General features: G+C 42.7%; 2 protein-coding genes across 2 annotated transcripts in view; both read right to left on the bottom strand.

Moving 5' to 3' along the window:
- Positions 1–16,203, bottom strand: part of LOC308102182 (NACHT, LRR and PYD domains-containing protein 3-like) — a gene marked incomplete at its 3' end in the record, with an annotated part of 54,293 nt that extends 38,090 nt beyond the window's left edge. The window contains exon 1 of the mRNA XM_080451784.1: positions 16,095–16,203. The remainder of the gene's footprint in view (positions 1–16,094) is intronic.
- LOC308102372 (uncharacterized protein) overlaps positions 1–20,480 on the bottom strand; it is a 1,220,233-nt gene that overhangs the window by 374,438 nt on the left and 825,315 nt on the right. The gene's annotated exons all lie outside the window — the stretch shown is intronic.

Raw genomic sequence — 20,480 nt, 5'->3', positions numbered from 1 at the left:
GATTGATTGATTGATTGAATAATGTATTAACAGTTTGCAAACAAAAACACAGAAAGTACAGTTTATTACAAATACAATGTTAAAAGGATTGAACCCAAGAAAGCACTGTGGTGTGTTTCCATTGTGGTCCTTTGTACTCAATTCATAGGAACATTTAGTGACAGACACATATACAATACTATGCAAAATCATATAAACGAGTTGTAATCAAAAAAAAATATATGTACAGTAAACAGTTCTCCAAATTGCAGCCACCTTTAAGTGGTTTTGAAGGAGAGTAAGGATTCACACCTTTTTAAGACTGTTGGTGTTGGTAAGGCATTCCACATTTTGGTGGCATATAGCATTAGAACACATTCAACCCCTTGTTTGAGCCAAATCAGGGTTGAACGTGATTTGTGGAGCTTCCTCTGCTGTTGTGATTGTGAACGTCTATAACGTTTTGAAGTACTTTGACAGGTACATGTCTTAACGTTATGGTGTATCTTGTAGACCAGGTTGAAGTAGTTTGACAGGTACATGTCTTAACGTTATGGTGTATCTTGTAGACCAGGTTGAAGTAGTTTGACAGGTACATGTCTTAACGTTATGGTGTATCTTGTAGACCAGGTTGAAGTAGTTTGACAGGTACATGTCTTAACGTTATGGTGAATCTTGTAGACCAGGTTGAAGTAGTTTGACAGGTACATGTCTTAACGTTATGGTGTATCTTGTAGACCAGGTTGAAGTAGTTTGACAGGTACATGTCTTAACGTTATGGTGTATCTTGTAGACCAGGTTGAAGTACTTTGACAGGTACATGTCTTAACGTTATGGTGAATCTTGTAGACCAGGTTGAAGTACTTTGACAGGTACATGTCTTAACGTTATGGTGAATCTTGTAGACCAGGTTGAAGTACTTTGACAGGTACATGTCTTAACGTTATGGAGTATCTTGTAGACCAGGTTGAAGTAGTTTGACAGGTACATGTCTTAACGTTATGGTGTATCTTGTAGACCAGGTTGAAGTAGTTTGACAGGTACATGTCTTAACGTTATGGTGAATCTTGTAGACCAGGTTGAAGTAGTTTGACAGGTACATGTCTTAACGTTATGGTGAATCTTGTAGACCAGGTTGAAGTAGTTTGACAGGTACATGTCTTAACGTTATGGTGTATCTTGTAGACCAGGTTGAAGTACTTTGACAGGTACATGTCTTAACCTTATGGTGTATCTTGTAGACCAGGTCCATTGTAAGCTGCTGTACTCTGTCCTCTACCCTGAGCCATCCCACCCTAGCATAATGAGCAGGTGTTAGATGGGTGTAGATGTGAGGCCAAGCAGTAGCCTTACTAGTTTGTTTTGGGATGTCTGGAGCCTTGTTTTTAAGGCCCTTATATTACTTGCTAATATAGCAGGCCTTGCTATTACTGTAGTCACTACAGTAATGCATACAGTCACTACTCTGGTGCGCTTTTGCACAAAAAAAAATCCGCCTCTGCGTCAAATCGGGGGGCTTTGTCGGCGAGCCCCAAAAAAGGTCCTGACAGCATAATGGGACCAAATCTCCTACAGTGTGTACGTGCTCTAAGGCTCACCACTAGCCAACACACAGAGGAGGTTGAATGAACAGAAACCAGCAGATCCACAAAACAGCAGGTTTGAGGGATCTGTTGGGAATTGATGACATGAAACAGTCACCTGTGCGTCCAGTCTCAATGTCTGTAAACAAATAATTGATCTATAGCATTATATGTCTTTATTCACCTTATTCTTGGCTCTTCTCCGGACAGAACCATTGCCCTTTTCTGCTGCTTCATTCAATATCTGTTCACTTCCTCCCTAGTGGGCTACAGGTGTAAATGCAGGTAATCAGTGTGTTGCCAGATTTTGCAAGAGAAACAAGCGGCCAGGTCTATGAAAACACGCCCCCAAAATGCGACTTGGCTAAGTTTTACCACTTTACATGAGCTATTTGAAAAACAAAAACAGATCTACAAGCTAACAACGTATCACATCGTGACATGTTGCGAGCTTGTAGTTTTTTAACATTGGGGTGAAAAGTGAGATTTTTTGAATATTTTTAAAACATGTTAACAACAAAAACATTGTATGGGGGTCCCTGGCACTAAATATTTTCAAATAGGGGTCCACGGACAAATACATAAATAATCTGGGGGTCCTTGACATGACAAAAGCCAAAATAAGCAACTACACGTAAGAATCAAGTCACTTATTATAAGCAGATATGGCAACACTGGTAAACAGGGAACCCCTTGATATCATCAGTGCATCCACGGCAACGCTCCTTCCACAACCCTCGACTCACAACCTCCTTTCTACAAACACAAACCTCCTCAAAACCCACAAGGCCAAACTACGTATCATGGGGGCAACCGGGCTTTCTGCTCGACCGCCCCCCAACCTCGGAACGCCCTCCCTGTCCACCTGAGACTAAAGTCTGTGTGGAACACCTCCCTGTCCACCTGAGACCACAGTCTGTGTGGAACACCTCCCTGTCCACCTGAGACCACAGTCTGTGTGGAACACCTCCCTGTCCACCTGAGACCACAGTCTGTGTGGAACACCTCCCTGTTCACCTGAGACCACAGTCTGTGTGGAACACCTCCCTGTTCACCTGAGACCACAGTCTGTGTGGAACACCTCCCTGTCCACCTGAGACCACAGTCTGTGTGGAACACCTCCCTGTCCACCTGAGACCACAGTCTGTGTGGAACACCTCCCTGTTCACCTGAGACCACAGTCTGTGTGGAACACCTCCCTGTCCACCTGAGACTAAAGTCTGTGTGGAACACCTCCCTGTCCACCTGAGACCACAGTCTGTGTGGAACACCTCCCTGTCCACCTGAGACCACAGTCTGTGTGGAACACCTCCCTGTCCACCTGAGACCACAGTCTGTGTGGAACACCTCCCTGTCCACCTGAGACTAAAGTCTGTGTGGAACACCTCCATGTCCACCTGAGACCACAGTCTGTTGACTCTTTTAAGAGACCCTAGCTGAGAGAGAGATGAAGCAGGGACCCCCTCTATATTGTATAACATTGTGTTTCAGATTAAACTTTTAATTTTTTTTAACTTGGTCTGCTCTTTTTTCCCTCTACACCTATACACCTCTTTGCCAAACATAGCAGATCTACAAGCTCACAACGCCTCGCATTGCAAGGCGCTGTGAGCTTGTAGATCTGCTATTTTTGGTTAAAGTTCTCCTTAGAAAAGGGATGCTAGGGTTCAAGTGGTTCATGTGAAAACAAAAAAATCATGTCACACAAAGATTTGGTGTGGTGGCCCCCCTGTAGTAACTCTGAGGACCCCCTAGGGGACCCGGACCCCCTGTTGATGACCCCTGCTCTAGGCTTCATGCCCTCATGTTTTACATGTTTTGTTTCAGTTTCTAAATGTTTTTTAAATGATGTGATTATTTTTTTATGCTACTGCCTATTGTAGCACTTTGAGTTTTTCACAAATGTAAAGTGCATTATAAATAAAGTACATTATTATTGTTATTATTTTCTTTATCTCAATATAAAAACTAAAGACAGCACATGTCGTAGGCGTAGGTCAGAGGTTACTCTTTCTTTAGCATCTAAAACCAAACTAACTGTAACTCAGCTGATGTGACATCAGAGGCTGCCTCGTCCAAACCTCACCTAGAGGCTTCTCAACTCACAGAAACAAACACAGATTGAACCACTGAGCAGTAAACTAAAGGTAATGATAATACCACCATACAGTAGTTATATTAATACCATACAGCCTGAAAACCATGTTTTAATTAAATAAAAGTTACATTTCCCAGTAAGTTTGTGTTGTCTTTACAACATGCTAGCACTGTAGGCGTGTGTATATCTCGCCTATGTGCCTTAACAAGCTTTTACTGTTCACACGCACACACACACACACACACACACACACACACACACACACACACACACACACACACACACACACACACACACACACACACACACACACACACACACACACACACACACACACACACACACACACACACACATGTGAAATCCTATCAGAGGACAGAGTGAGAGAGAACAGATTCAGAGATGATGAAATGGTAACGTCACATGTTCAATTGTTCATTCAAAAGTTTTACACAAAGTAGAGTTATAAGCTCATGGTCTCCACAAGCCTTTACTCTACAATCTGCCACAGCGCTGGTATCCGCCTCACATTGTGGGCTTGTAGATCTGCTATGTTCGGTGTGCAACACCACCATGCCACAAAGTACAAATCAGGCTTTTTGTCTGCCTCAGCCTCTGTCGTCTGTCTGATTTATTTATGACTCATTTAAGTAACCCATCTACAAGGTCGACATTTTCGGCCGGGTCAGGCATGGTCGGGTTCGGGCAGAATTTGGGAACTGTAAAAAAAAAGTACTTACCGTACACAGCTCTATATGAACCTTTACTCTCTGTGGAGGAGGAATAACATCCAGACGGTTCAGTTCAACTCTACGCTGTGCCGCCTCTCTAAACGTCTCTCTGTGTCTACCAGTGATGTCACTGCCATTCAAACGGGGGTCGAGCTGGAGAGGTGGGTATCTGGATATTTATTTATTTAATGATTTTTACAGTTCTGTTATTGTTGTTGTTTTTACAACACATGCTTTAATAATCTCATGATAGTATCATGAGTCAAAACATATATTATTCTTATAATTATGCCACAGTTCATACATCAATAATCCCCCTCCCCCCTCGTTATTGGTTTCTTCCTAAACAGAAGGTAGGCAGGCAGACAGAGACAGACAGTTGATAAAACAGTATTTTTGACTCTTTATGGTGAATCTAGCATCAGTTTCCTGTTTTTCTGAATTGACAGGAAGCACATTTCCACGAAGACGGGCTGACCTCAAACGGCTGCACCCCCCCCTTTGCTTTTCTACCATCTTGACTTATGTTGACTGTATTTCCTTTAGTTTGGAAATACACACACACACACACACACACACACACACACACACGCACCATGTGTTACACCACAACATGTGGTCTTGTCACATTCTGTCACCTTCCCACACTGCAGTGACGGCAGGTCACAGAATCCGATAGGTCACCAAATGTGGTGTAACGTAAAGGGTGCCATTTTGACTGCAGTGGCAGTCAAAATGGCACCCTTTACGTTACAGTGACATCACTGGTTGACACAGAGAGACGTTTTGAGAGACGGAACAACGTAGTGATGAACTGAACTGTCTGGATGATCATTCCACCTCCACAGAGAGGAAAGGTTCATGTAGGACAGAGATGATGATGTAGAGAGACACTATATTTACACTCTCACTCCAGAGGGACACATTGCATATACTCTGTGTCCCTATTTTTACTTTTTTCACCATTCTATGTCACACAAAAGTAGCAAAAATAGCCGATCTACAAGATCAAAACGCATCGCAGTGTTTGAATTGGAATCCTGAAAAGTGATTGTTTTATTTAATTTCAAATGCATTTAGTTATACTTTATGTTAACTTTATGAACTAATACATTGGACATAAAAAAGACAATAGAAGTTTAATACTAGTCATTAAGCAACTAATATAGACTGAAGTAATTAAAGCGGGTCATGTTTGCATGTTAGGAATCATAACAGCTGATAATCAACTGTTATTAACCTGTGGGCCGCATTAAGGGAAGGTGGGGCCGCATGTGGCCCCCGGGCCGCCAGTTGCCCATGTATGATGTAGGCTTTGTCTAAACAATAGATAAAAAAGTGGCATTGAATGAGGCTCCTGAAAGAGTCCTGAGAGAACTTTTGTCGACAAAAGAGGACATTTTGCCCCCAAATCTTAATTGTTTTGATCACCTTTGATGCCATGCTTTCACCTGTCAGGTTGTTGTCAAGGATACGCAATAACTTTGACCTTGAAATCATTTACATTTACCTTGTTTAGGGAATGTTTTGACCCAAAAAGAATGGATTCAGTTTTACCAAGGTGTAGTGAGTCTAGTGACAGTACGTTATCGGTAAGCCAAGTATTACAACGTAGTCTTGCCTTGTGTTGACATTGTAATGTCAACACGTACGTGAGTGTATATATTTTTTTATACAGACTTTTTGTATTACTATTTTTTGGTTTTTTTTGTATGGGGGTCCCTGGCACAAAATATTTTCAGATGGTGGTCCATGACCAATTACATAATAAATGAATGAAAGTCAGTATCCACAACCAAATTTGAACACCATATGATAACTTTAAGGTGCTGTAAGTTTTTGGTTAAAAGAAAAAGCGTATTGTTTAGTGGTGCACGATAAGTATCGGCCCGATAATTATCGTCCCGATAATTATCGGTCCGATATCAGGAATTATGACGTCATCCAGATTAAACCGATAACATTAATAATAGCTCCGATAATATATAATATTTGTCAGCTGTGATCTGCATGGACTCTCTCGGTTAGACACCGTTGTGTGGAGAAGTATAACTCTTGGTTAGACACCGTTGTGTGGATAAGTATAACTCTTGGTTAGACACCGTTGTGTGGATAAGTATAACTCTTGGTTAGACACCGTTGTACTGGAGAAGTATAACTCTTGGTTAGACACCGTTGTGTGGAGAAGTATAACTCTTGGTTAGACACCGTTGTGTGGAGAAGTATAACTCTTGGTTAGACACCGTTGTACTGGAGAAGTATAACTCGGTTAGACACCGTTGTGTGGATAAGTATAACTCTTGGTTAGACACCTTTGTGTGGATAAGTATAACTCTTGGTTAGACACCGTTGTGTGGAGAAGTATAACTCTTGGTTAGACACCGTTGTACTGGAGAAGTATAACTCTTGGTTAGACACCGTTGTGTGGAGAAGTATAACTCTTGGTTAGACACCGTTGTGTGGAGAAGTATAACTCTTGGTTAGACACCGTTGTGTGGAGAAGTATAACTCTTGGTTAGACACCGTTGTACTGGAGAAGTATAACTCTTGGTTAGACACCGTTGTGTGGAGACTCTCTCGCACACGTTGTAGCAGCAGCAGCAGCACAGCCCCTCCCCTCCCCCCACACACACACACCCTGTTAGGCTACGCTACACACAGAGAGAGAGAGAGACGGCATGAGGAGCTGGTTGAGACCTGGTCTCAAACGTGTTAAAACGTCTTGGATAGACACTGTCTGGAATAATAACTGATCATCATACATACAGGTCTACTACTAACCTTTGTTGCTGTTGTCATCTTAAATTGACCAGCCAAAGTAAAATCCACGATTTTAGAGTGTTCTCCAACCCCTTTAGAGTGTTCTCCAACCCCTTTAGAGTGTTCTCCAACCCCTTTAGAGTGTTCTCCAACCCCTAATTCAGCCTGGGAATCTGAGAATCTGAGGCCCGTAAGGTGCGCGACCAACGGCCGCGCACCGGATTTTTGGGCGGTGAAACCGCCCCTATATGTGAGGTTTGGACAATTTGCACCCCCCAACCCTGCGCTGTGATTGGCCACCAGTGTACCCCCTAACCCTGCACCGTGATTGGCCAATCACAGTCTATTCTGTGATTGGCTAGTGAAACATGACACATGTGCATAGCCCTATAAATAGGACTATGCACTAAAAAAAAACACATTTATGTTTTTTTTTTTAGTTAGGGGTTGGTCCACAATATTACTTTTGAATAAATATTAAGACGGGAGATGGCTGTGACATTGCCAGCATGGATACAAACATTTTCCATTCACTTGTCCGGGCACAATTTAATTTTTCATGAGGCACCCTAACTCTTGAGGCCCCAGGAGGTTAAGTCTGCCACACACACACACACACACACACACACACACACACACACACACACACACACACACACACACACACACACACACACACACACACACACACACACACACACACACACACACACACACACACACACACACACACACACACACACACACACACACACAATCCCCTTGGTCACTAAACTAAATACAAGTAAGACGCGCGAACGCTGGAAGCGAACGCAGCTCGAAAATATTGTGTATTTACGGACTTGTAATCCGTGTTATTTCACTGTGATGGGGGATTGTGTGTGTGTGTGTGTGTGTGTGTGTGTGTGTGTGTGTGTGTGTGTGTGTGTGTGTGTGTGTGTGTGTGTGTGTGTGTGTGGTATTGCATTGTCTAAATTCCTGCACTCTGGCGCCCTCTACATAGGTACTGCATGCACACAGACACACAGACAGACAGACATACAGACACACAACCTGAGCAGGGTTACATAGTAAGCTCCACTTGGTCGGAGGCGCGGCTTCGCCGCGCCTCCTTCCGCGTTCGCAATCACAGAGAGTTTTCAACAAGGCATTTTTCAGAGATACAAATCAGGGGCCCCAGCAACACACTAGGGGCCCTATCTGCGCGGTGCCTTATCACCTTAAAATAGTGAAAATAGCCGATCTACATTGACATGTTGTGAGCTTGTAGATCGGCTATTTTCACAATTTTATGAGGCGCCGCGCAAGATAGGGCCCCTGATCTGGTGCCGTGAGAATGCAGATCTCACGATAGCAACAGTAATCACAGTGGTGAGATCTAACATCAGACAGACAGCGCCGACTTACATTTAGGAGACAAACATGGTTCCAACATGTTTAAAGAATGTGTTGCACGTTTGTGTGACATCATTCAAAACATCTGCAGTGAACATGACTAAGGGCAGGTACACACTGCAGGAGATTTGGTCCGATATTGCTGTCGCCGACCTTTTTGGCGCTCGCCGACAAAACCTCCCGATCTGACACAGATCGGCCTTTGATCGGCGAGCTGTGTGTGAAAGGCTCCGCGAGACGATATGGCCGCGATTATCCGCTCTGCGACGGCTTTCCGACCGTTTTCAGATAACTACCATGTCAGATATTCAGCTCTGTCTGGGACAGGACAGCAGACAATATCATACAATATGAACGGGGCTGCGACCACCTTGCGAGGAGATGCACACTACAGCCAATGAGAGCACATTACAGCCACCGTGGCCTGACCACAACAAACAGATCCCTCCCCCGCATAGTAACTGTCCAGTCCTGTATTAAGTTAAACATTATTATAAAACAGAATGAGAGTGAGCGAGCGTGGTCGAAGGGGGCTGTTTATTTGAGACTATTGCACAGAGATAGAGAGAGAGAGACAAACAGAGAGCGAGCGATCTGTATGTATGTATGTATGTATGTATGTATGTATGTATGTATGTATGTATGTATGTATGTATGTATGTATGTATGTATGTATGTATGTATGTATGTATGTGTGTGTGTGTGTGTGTGTGTGTGTGTTTGTCTGTGAGTGTTGCCAGATTTTGCGAGAGAAATAAGCAACCAGGTTTGTGAAAACAAGCCCAACAAGCGACTATGCATGAAGCCTATACAAATACATTGGATACTTGAAAATAGACAATCTACAAGCTCACATTGTAGATAGGCTATTTGAATTGAAATATTTTCCAAATCCACGCAGATCTTATATGGGGGTCTATGGCACAACATATTTTCAGAAGGGGGAGGTCTGCGCCTCTGCGGACAAATATTAATTTGGGGGTCCTTGCCATGAACATTTTTGAGAACAACTGGTTCAAACAACATTAGGAAACAAGGTCAAAAAAGCAACTACACTTTCAAGCAACTTTACAGAAAAACTATCCCAAAGTCGCTTATAATAAGCGGACATGGCAACTCTGTCACTGACTGCTTCTGCGCACTTGACGTGCGAGAGAGAGTGAGAGAGTGAGGGAGATCGAGGGGCATATCACAGGATACGTCGATTAAAATGAATTGGAATAAACACAAATGTATGTATTGGGTCTGACTCTGGAGATAGCATCATAGTGAACTATCCTACAGTGTGTAATCCCTGATCGGGGATCAATCTATAGTGTGAAAACCACAACGATATATGACAGCCGATTTCAAGAAATAAACTCCTGCAGTGTGTAATGCTTAACGATCAGATGACCCCCCGGCCACTTAAAGGTCCTGCAGTCTGTACCTGCCTTAACACACACATTCATGTCATATTTGACTGGCAACTATTTCACTGTCTGTCTGTTCAACTCATTAATAACATTATAGGTAACTCACACAATATGGACAACCTGGACTGTCTGGACATATAGGCTCAGGTTGATATTCACAAACTGTTTTGACATTTCAACATGTTAACAGTCGACATTTGGTTCTACAAATCTCTGTTCTAGAACCCTATGTGGAGGGAATAATGGATTGATTTACCATTTCATAAGATAAGTGTCTCCTGTGTTAATGCTAGCTGTGTGGATGAGGGCTTTCTAAATCCACTGTGAGACTTAATACAGTAATTGTCTCATAATAATGGAGCACACTGTTTCACTGTGCCGTGTGAAAAACAACGTTCAATGCTTCTACTGTTCCCACTCAACTTGCACGCGCGCACACGCACTCACACACATGGCTGTCAACTAGATATTTTTTTTAGCATGTACGTCATAGAGTAGGTGCACCTTACACCTCAAGGATGTATACTGGTCACAACAAAAGTCAGGTGCAGAATAAACTAATACACTAACAACTAACATACTAGTTGCATGGCAGCACAAGAACAACAACAATGCAACAAGCCCATGTTAGCCTGAACAACCAAAACAGCACAGCAGAGGTTTTACAAAGAAAAAAAGATTTGCTATAACATGTCCTGCATGCATAAGGAAGTAGGTTAACTGGTTAACTGCACACTCAGCACACTGCTAAAGTAGAACAGTGTGCTCCGCGGAGCTCAGATCCCCACCAGGCCGGGTTGCTTAACCAGGGCCCTCAAAACTTGGAAGGCTGTCATAGCCAATTGGAATGGAATATGGAAATAGCACTTGTTATAGCGCCACCAAAATATGGGGTGATTGTTCCTTGGCCTACTGGCAGTGTGTGTGCAAAGTTTCATGGCATGATTAGGGGCATTTTGTGCAAGAAGGGCCCGGTGTGTTGCTATTGCAACCTCTCAAGTCATGGTCTATGTGGCTGTTTCCTGTTTCAACAGCCAACCACAGCCACAAAAAAGACCTTTGCTTTGCAACTGTTCTGCAGTGCTCGGGTAAATACAATTATTCAGGTTAAATAAATGAGAAAATCAAATGATTCATGCTTGCATGTGTCAATGTGTGCATGTAACCTTTGGTCAAATCTCTCAAAATATGCATACTTTCTGAATAAGTTCTCTCAATATTCAATCATAAATACATACTGTATGTCACGTGCGCATGTGAAGTATGTAAGCATACATACATATATACATATTAATCTGGGGGTCCTTGCTATGAAAATGTTTAAGAACCACTGGTTTATAAACAACATTAGGAAAAAAGTCCAAATAAGCAACTACACTTTAGAAACAAGCCCAAAAAAACACAACCCGCAACTACCAATATTTACCAGCGACATTAAAGAAAACAAGCCCAAAGTCACTTATAATAAGCAGACATGGCAACACCGTCCTGGAGCTAGCATATAATGTATGTTTTGACTCGTCTTCAAACTGCGTGCAGCGTATGATTGACACTTAAAGTAGGCTATGCTACCAACGCCAGCAGCACAGCACCGCACAGCACAGCACCGTGCATGTTGGCCATTATCATCTGGTTGGTGACACTTGACAAGTTTTTCCATTTGCTTGTAAAATAGGTCCATCCCATGAAATTTGGAATCTAGTAGGCTACCATAACTATGGTCTTTAAGGAAACCATACTAATAATATATAGGTGCAAAAAACATTTACCACACTACGCAATTGGAATATGGTTCAACAATTATTTTAACAAAGACTTATAACCACCGTAAAACATTATGGCACCAGACCAAAGTAACACACACACACACACACACACACACACACACACACACACACACACACACACACACACACACACACACACACACACACACACACACACAGTGAGTTTTAGCACGTATGAAAGAAAAAAAAAGAAAGAATGTATGTCATAGAGTAGGTGCACCTACACCTCAATGATGTATACACAAAAGCCGGGTGCAGAATAAACTAATACATTAACAACTAACATACTAGTTGCATGGCAGCACAACATCAACAACAACAACAAGCCCATGTTAGCCTGAACAACCAAAACCAAAACAGCAGTTTTACAAAGAAAAACAGGATTCGCCATAACATGTCCTGCATGCATAAGTAAGTAGGTTGTTAGCTGCACACTCAGCACACTGCTAAAGTAGAACAGTGTGCTCTGCGGAGCTCAGATCCCCACCAGGCCGGGTTGTCCACAATATTTTGGAAGGCTGTCATAGCCAATAATTGGAATGGAATCTAGAAATAGCACCTGTTATAGCGCCACCATGAGTCCGATTTTTTTTTAAAGAATTGGGGTGGAGGCTCTTCCTTGGCCTACTGGCAATGTGTGTGCAAAGTTTCATGGCATGATTTGCCATGAAACTTTGCACACACATTGCATCATGGTACTGCAAAAGTAAAAGTACTCATTGTGCAGAATGTCCCATTTCGCAAGTTCAAAATGTGTCTTTTGAAAATAGCAGATCTACAAGCTCAAAATGTGTCGCATATCGACACATTGTGAGCTTGTAGATCTGCTTTGTTCAAATGGTGCGCGTGCGTGTGTGTAACTGTGCACGCACACTCCCTGGATGCCAGAGCGGAACCTGTAGATAGAATAATGTAGAACACAATCCAGTCCTAGGGATCACTATTGTAAGAATGTTAGCCATCAACTTCTGTGTGTTGAGGTCAAATACACTGACTGACTGACTGACTGACTGACTCTCACACACGCACGCACGCACGCACAGACGCACGCACACACGCACGCACGCACGCACGCGTTGGAGCGGTGTGTGTTTCCAGACAGGAGATCCCCGAAACCTTTGGGGACTTTTTGAACGGGCTATACACAGAGGCATCAATTATACAAAGGTTTAATGCTGGTCTGGTCAGATTTACAAATGCCATAATTTAGGCTTATTCTAAAATATTTTTTTAAACAGAAGGTTCCATTTAGCCCTCATTCAGCCTTAAATACAGGCCAGTCTATAAACAATTATAGATAATAAACTGACCCAGGGTGAAGATCGGCTGTTGAAGGGAGTTTCAAGCGACCCCTGTTCACTCAGCCGATCGTCACCCACAGAGTAGATCTGACACCAAATATGTTTCCTCTCAAAATAGAGAAATGTACTATTTTTTTTGTTTACCTTCCTTCACGTGGAGCCATGCAGATGGCATCTGAACGAGGTGCTGGAGAAAAAGCCCGCCGATGCTCTCGTGTACGGTCTTAGGGAACTTCCCCAGACAGGAGTGTGTGTATGTGTGTGCGTAGGTGACTGTTTGAGATGGCGAATGTTCGAGAAGTGAGTGTGTCTGTATGTGGCTGTTTCCTGTTTCAACAGCCAACCACAGCCACACAAAAAACCTTACTTTGCAACTGTTCTGCAACAATTATTCAAGTTAAATAAATGAGAAAATCAAATGATTCATGCTTGCATGTGTGCATGTAACCTTTGGTCAAATCTCTCAAAATATGGATACTTTCTGAATAATTTCTCTCAATATTCAATCATAAATACGTAATGTATGTCACGTGCGCACGTGACGTATATATGCACACACACACACACACACACACACACACACACACACACACACACACACACACACACACACACACACACACACACACACACACACACACACACACACACACACACACACGTTTTAGCACGTATGAACGAAAAAAAGAATGTATGTCATAGAGTGCACCTACACCTCAATGATGTATACACAAAAGCCGGGTGCAGAATAAACTAATACATTAACAACTAACATACTAGTTGCATGGCAGCACAACATCAACATCAACAACAAGCCCATGTTAGCCTGAACAACCAAAACCAAAACAGCAGTTTTACAAAGAAAAACAGGATTCGCCATAACATGTCCTGCATGCATAAGTAAGTAGGTTGTTAGCTGCACACGCTGCACACTGCTAAAGTAGAACAGTGTGCTCTGCGGAGCTCAGATCCCCACCAGGCCGGGTTGCCCACAATATTTCGAAAGGCTGTCATAGCCAATAATTGGAATGGAATCTAGAAAAAGCACCTGTTATAGCGCCACCATGAGTCCGATTTAAAAAAAAAGAATTGGGGTGGAGGCTCTTCCTTGGCCTACTGGCAATGTGTGTGCAAAGTTTCATGGCATGATTTGCCATGAAACTTTGCACACACATTGCATCATGGTACTGTAAAGTTTGCACATGCAAAGGAGCTAGATAGATAGACAGCTAGATGTAGCCTGTATCAAACGTCCAATTCTGTCTCCTCAGGCAGCTGACACAGGGAGGCACACGGGTACAAACAACATTCAGCTAACGTCAACCTCTTTGAACAGCGCTGATGTTTTCAGAGTGCCGAAAACTTTAGTGAGTCTCGTTCACCCAACGTCATATTGTAAATATAAATGTATCCACATGGTCCTACGGGTGTCAAACTGAGGTCGTAAAATGATGTTTAAATCGGGTATATGGACTATAAGTCTGTGTCAAGTTTCCATCGAAGCACACTTCCGTGTTTCTATATTGAAAACTCGCTCACAATCGCAGTGATTGGTTTAGACACGCAGACAGGGTGTTCAGAGCAAGGAAGGTAGAACGAAGGAGTTGCAGCCAGGAGTTCAATGGAATGCATTGACGTCTATGAGGGCCAGGTGGACCAGCTTATGAACAAACACTGAATGACTGAGACATTTGTAATGTTCAGGAAAATAAAAGAAGACATATCACACATTGTTTTCTGCTGTGTTGCTTTTGGATGTGTACACTGTGATGTGTACACTGTGATGTGTAGACTGTGATGTGTACACTGTGATGTGTACACTGTGATGTGTAGACTGTGATGTGTAGACTGTGATGTGTAGACTGTGATGTGTACACTGTGATGTGTAGACTGTGATGTGTACACTGTGATGTGTACACTGTGATGTGTACACTGTGATGTGTACACTGTGATGTGTAGACTGTGATGTGTACACTGTGATGTGTACACTGTGATGTGTACACTGTGATGTGTAGACTGTGATGTGTAGACTGTGATGTGTAGACTGTGATGTGTAGACTGTGATGTGTAGACTGTGATGTGTAGACTGTGATGTGTACACTGTGATGTGTACACTGTGATGTGTACACTGTGATGTGTACACTGTGATGTGTAGACTGTGATGTGTAGACTGTGATGTGTACACTGTGATGTGTACACTGTGATGTGTAGACTGTATAATTGTATTTTATAATTGTATGTAAAGAGGACAGTGTTTCTGACTGTGCTGTAAGTATGGGCTGTTATCGCAAGGCTGTCAATCATTGGCAACCAACATACCAGAACATACCAGAACCAGAAATCATAGCTGGCACACATGTTCTGATTACTAGCAGACTATATAATACAGTCTGCAAGTAACAACGCAGTTTTTGACACGGCACAGTAACAACGATTTCTTGCAGAATATGTAATAAAATCACATAGTCTGCAAGTAATCTTTTTTGACCTTTTGAAGCATCCGTAGGTCTAAGCTCATTGGCCAACTGCTCAGAACCAAGGAACTTGGAAATGAAGGAACAGAAACGTTCGACGGCAGGCATGTGGCACTGACACACATGGGAGGCAAACTGGAACCGGAAGTTTGATGGAATACATTGTATAGTCAATGAGAGCAAACTGGACCAGCTTATAAACAAACAATATTGTTTTCAATGACTGCTACCATTGTCAGATAAACGGTTCAGGAAAGTAAAAAAAGACAAAGCATTACATAGCATGACATACAGTACACCAAATGGCACTGACAACTAACATGCTTTAAAGCATTTTACTTTAGCGTTTCCTAAGTCACATGGTTTTAGAATGGTCTGCTCTGTCTTTGAAATATGTTGGTTGTTACATCATAAACACCACAGAGAGAGAGAGGGGGGGGGAGTGAGCGCGGGAAGGGTAATACAGTATGCAAAATCATAAGTTAAGAAGTGTTCATTGTTTGTATTACATTTAGCCAAACTTGTATAGATGATACCAACTGGTTCTTGTATAAAGCATAAACATACTTACTGTAACTTAATCTTTAGAAGACCAGACTAGAGAGATTAATTCTATAGTATAAAACACAGTATATTAACCTTTTATCTGTCGTCGTAAAATGGCGTTCAGACGGTTCAGATCACTGCTTCGTTGTGCCGTCTCAAAATGTCTCACTGTGTCAACCAGTGATGTCACTCCCATTCAGACGGTGGGGGGAGGGGAGGTAGGTATCTACATGTTTAATTATTTACTTATTTAATGATTTTTACTGTACAGTTAGTTTTTTTAGCAATTTTTTTTTTTAATATTATTTTATATTATGAGTCAAAACATATATTTCTAATTATGCCACAGATCATACCTCAATAATTCAGCCCTCCCCCTCCCTTCATCCGTTTGGTATTGGTTTCTTCTAAAACAGAGGGTACGTTTGCACACAGCACTCTGTGATGCATCAATGACAGACAGACAGTTGACAAGTTTTAAGTTTCAGTTTCCTGTTTCCATGAATTTACAGGAAGCACGTTGAAGTTCAAGTAACTCGCCACCACCACAACACGTTTCCATGACGACGGGCGGACCACAAATTGCAATTCCTCATTCCATCGATGCTGTTTCATAGCATGTTATCTGTTAGGGGGCAGAAACAGCGCCGTTCACGTGGTTCATGTAAACTGGAAATAGTTACAAGGAGCCGTAGACTTCAGTGCATTCTATGAACTTCCGGTTTAGGGCTTTGAACGCTAGTGTCAGAACTCTCTCTCTCTATGGGTGTCCAGTCAGTTCCACCACCTCACACTAAGTTCAAACTTAGCCTAGTTATAGCTTAACCCATTCAATCCGGGGATGCATCTCTGTCATTTTAGATTTATTTGGCTATTCAAAAATAGCAGATATACAAGCTCATACCGTGGCACCGAGTGCCGCACTATGAACTTGTAGATCTGCTATTTTTTTGAAAAATCTTGAAAATGTGTGCAAATCTCAAGATTTGCAAAAATGTTCACATTAAAAAAAATATATATAGCAGATCTACAAGCTCATAGCGCGGCACTCGGTGCCGCGCTATGAGCTTGTATATCTGCTATTTTTGAAGAGCCAAAGAAATCTAAAATGAGACGGATACTTTCCCGGCTAAATGTGTTAAATGGCTTTTTAAAAGCCATTTAAGCCATAACTAGGCTAAGTTTGAACTTAGTGTGAGGTGGTGCAACTGGCCCCCCTGGTCTCTAGGCTTTTTGGAAGAATATCATCTTTACTTTCAACATAAATGATTAAACGTGTCGTGGAAGTGGAAGCAAATAAACCTAAAATAAACCTTTTGATAACTGTTATGAAAAGCAGGGGAGAAAAGAGGTGATACTGATACTGATAGAAGTACAGGATCAATGTGGTGGACTATATCAGCGGTAACACCAGGAGCACGTGGCAGGTGGCGCTACAGTGCAGGGTTAATGTGGTCGACCATAACAGACTGCAAGGCATTAAACAGATGCATAGAGAACCTGCTTGCCACTCTCTCCAACCCCCTGAATGTCTTGTACAACCGGTGTAGGACAACGATACATCCTCCCGTCGGGGGCTCCTCACTGGTGAGCCAGTATAATATAACAGCAGGGACAACAGAAATGTACTGTATGTGGGGGGGGGGATTAATTGGCATAATTGGCGACTCTAAATAAAACTAATACAAAAGTCCCCATTTCTGTCAGAAAGGCTTTCAGCCGGAAAGGCTTCCTGGCTCCTTCATGAGCCATCCAGACCTCTCATCTGGGACAGGGTCTGCTTTCTGTCCTTCAGAACTGAATGTGGAGAAGCAATGTTCAGTTTGTATATGCTCCACATTTCTGGAACAAACTCCCGGAAAACTGCAGGTCTCAGTTATTTTAAATGAAAGCTGAATACTGTAGTTCACTTCAGGCCTTTCACTGAGGCTTTTGGGTTTTGATTTGTTTCTTGTGCTGCACTGGGATTCTATTGTCATATTTTAATATTTGATGTTTTATGTTCCTATTTTATTTTGTATTCCCACAACTCTTTAATATAACATTTTTAATTATATTTCTATAGAAAGTGTTTATATTTTGTCTTAAGGCTCTTAATGTTTGTGTAAAGCACTTTGAATTGTCTTGCTGTTTAAATGTGTTATACAAATAAACTTACATCTGGGGTATCAAACTACCAACCGTGAAGTGGGTCCAATCTGGCCTGTGTGATCGGGGGAAAAAAGTAGCAAAAGAAAATGGCATTCATTAAAATATTCATATCCCTTTATATCTACTCTGTCTGTGTCTGTGTGTGTGTGTGTGTGTGTGTGTGTGTGTGTGTGTGTGTGTGTGTGTGTGTGTGTGTGTGTGTGTGTGTGTGTGTGTGTGTGTGTGTGTGTGTGTGTGTGTACATTGAAAACAATGGAGACAGCATGTAACCACCGCAGTGTGCATAAACTTACAGTGAGGGTCCCACGTATATCCTCTCCTCTCCCCCATGTGTGTCAGCGCTGTACTGAAGACCACGAAGAAGACAGAATCAGGGACCTTCCAGGCCACTTGTTTTCAGTTAACTAAAAGACAAAGTGAATCATCAGATATGTAGCAAACACATTCCAGTTTAGTCACACATCTTACACAACACACACACACACACACACACACACACATTAAATCAGCACTCAAACGCTTGCATTGTAGCCTCCTATTTGGTAATAAATACCTATTTATATATATTTTTTTAAAGTCAAATATTCTGCAAAATGTAGGATGCGTACCAGCCAGGCAACATCTCCAAGTGCTCCCCTGAGAACTAGACCAAAAAGGTCATGGTCATCCCTGCATATTGCCGCTTCCTTACTTCCAATCCTTCTACGCTAATTGACGAGCATTGACATGGAGTGTTGGTGCCCAGTTGTGCCCAGTCTCACAGCAGAGACATGGCCCAATAACTACACTTTACACACAAATCCTCAATATTCTGCCTAGAGCACCAGCTGCTTCCCATACAGTTACTGTACTTGCACGACATACAATTAATATGAAACACATTATGCCCCAATATTGTATTGTAAATCACTTCCGCAGGTAGTGCAACGTCAAAATCGTCACTGCTTTTTGGACAACAGATCTACAAGCTGTCGACGCGTTGTTGCCTTGTAGAGCTGGTCTCTTCACAACACGTTGCCAGTAGCCCCTCCCCGTTTTACCATGCAGCCTATAGCCAAATTCCATTCCCCAAAGCTCGGTCACTCGCTCACTCTCCTCGCTTCCTCCACTCGCGCCTAAGCCCCGCCCCCTGCGAGGAGCCGAGGACTATTTGCGAGGACGGAGTGGTCGAGCGGTTGCCGTCAAAGGATCGGACTGCACTCAGCGTCATTTCAAAGCCACGGAAAATTCCGCGATCACTTATGACGTCTCAAACAGCTGGACCAGAGCCGTGGATGAACATATACATGCATAGAATAATATGCAGGTATAGAATAATACAGAATATAAGAATAGACAATTCATCAATGTGGATGATGGCCACATCGTTATCTTTATAGTGAACGTTGTTGTGCAAGGCCATTTATTCCTGAAATAGTGAACGAAGCGCCAGGATGAGCAAACTTACATTTATGAATTAAATCCTGACCCGTCCCTCTTTTTGCTCGTACAGTCCCCAGACCCCCCACCCCCCCGCAGCAGTCCCGCACGGCACTGCTGCTTATAACAGCCACCGTATATTACAGAGTATGTCTGACTCTGAATGACATCATTCATGCAGGGTGGCCATCAGTGGCGTACCCACCATAGAGGCAAGGCAGGCGGCCGCCTGCCCAACTAAAATCTAGCCTCCGCTAGAAAATAAAGTAAAAGACTGAAAAAACAGGCAGTGATAAAAATCCAAAGAGAATATTGTCCATGGGACCTCTTGGTCCATTCACGCGGGCAGGCAGCCAATCACTACCGTATCCATTCAGCAGAGCCACGTCGCCTATAGTGATGCAAATCTATGCCTTACATTGCCTTTATCTTCATGGGGTGCCAGGAGTGCCAGGGGTGGGGGTCTGGGCCAACACCTGTACTCACCTGGCATAAAAGGGGCTCTGAGTCTGAGAGCAGCTTGAGCCATTAAACTACAACATGAAGAGACCACCGCTGAATCATTCATTGATTGATTATACTTGAAAAAAAATCTGGCCTGCCCTAAATGTAATTTCTGGGAACGCCACTGGTGGCCATACGTCCTCTTTTACCCGGACATATCCTCTTTTGGGGGGCTGTCTGGGGGGTTTTATAAAATCCTTCAAATGTCCGGGGTTTTGAGAGTTTGGGTGATATCCCCCCCGCTTCTGGGTCGAAGAAAAAAGAAAAAAACTCAGACGATTGTGATTTTGCTTGATATTGTTTGATAGCGAAATAAATCATGACTGATAGACATGAA

The sequence above is a fragment of the Gymnoscopelus braueri genome (assembly GCF_963280865.1).
Source record: "Gymnoscopelus braueri genome assembly, chromosome: 15".
Taxonomy (NCBI): domain Eukaryota; kingdom Metazoa; phylum Chordata; class Actinopteri; order Myctophiformes; family Myctophidae; genus Gymnoscopelus; species Gymnoscopelus braueri.
The sequence above is the reverse complement of the archived record's forward strand: the minus strand, read 5'-3'. Positions and strand labels throughout refer to the sequence as shown.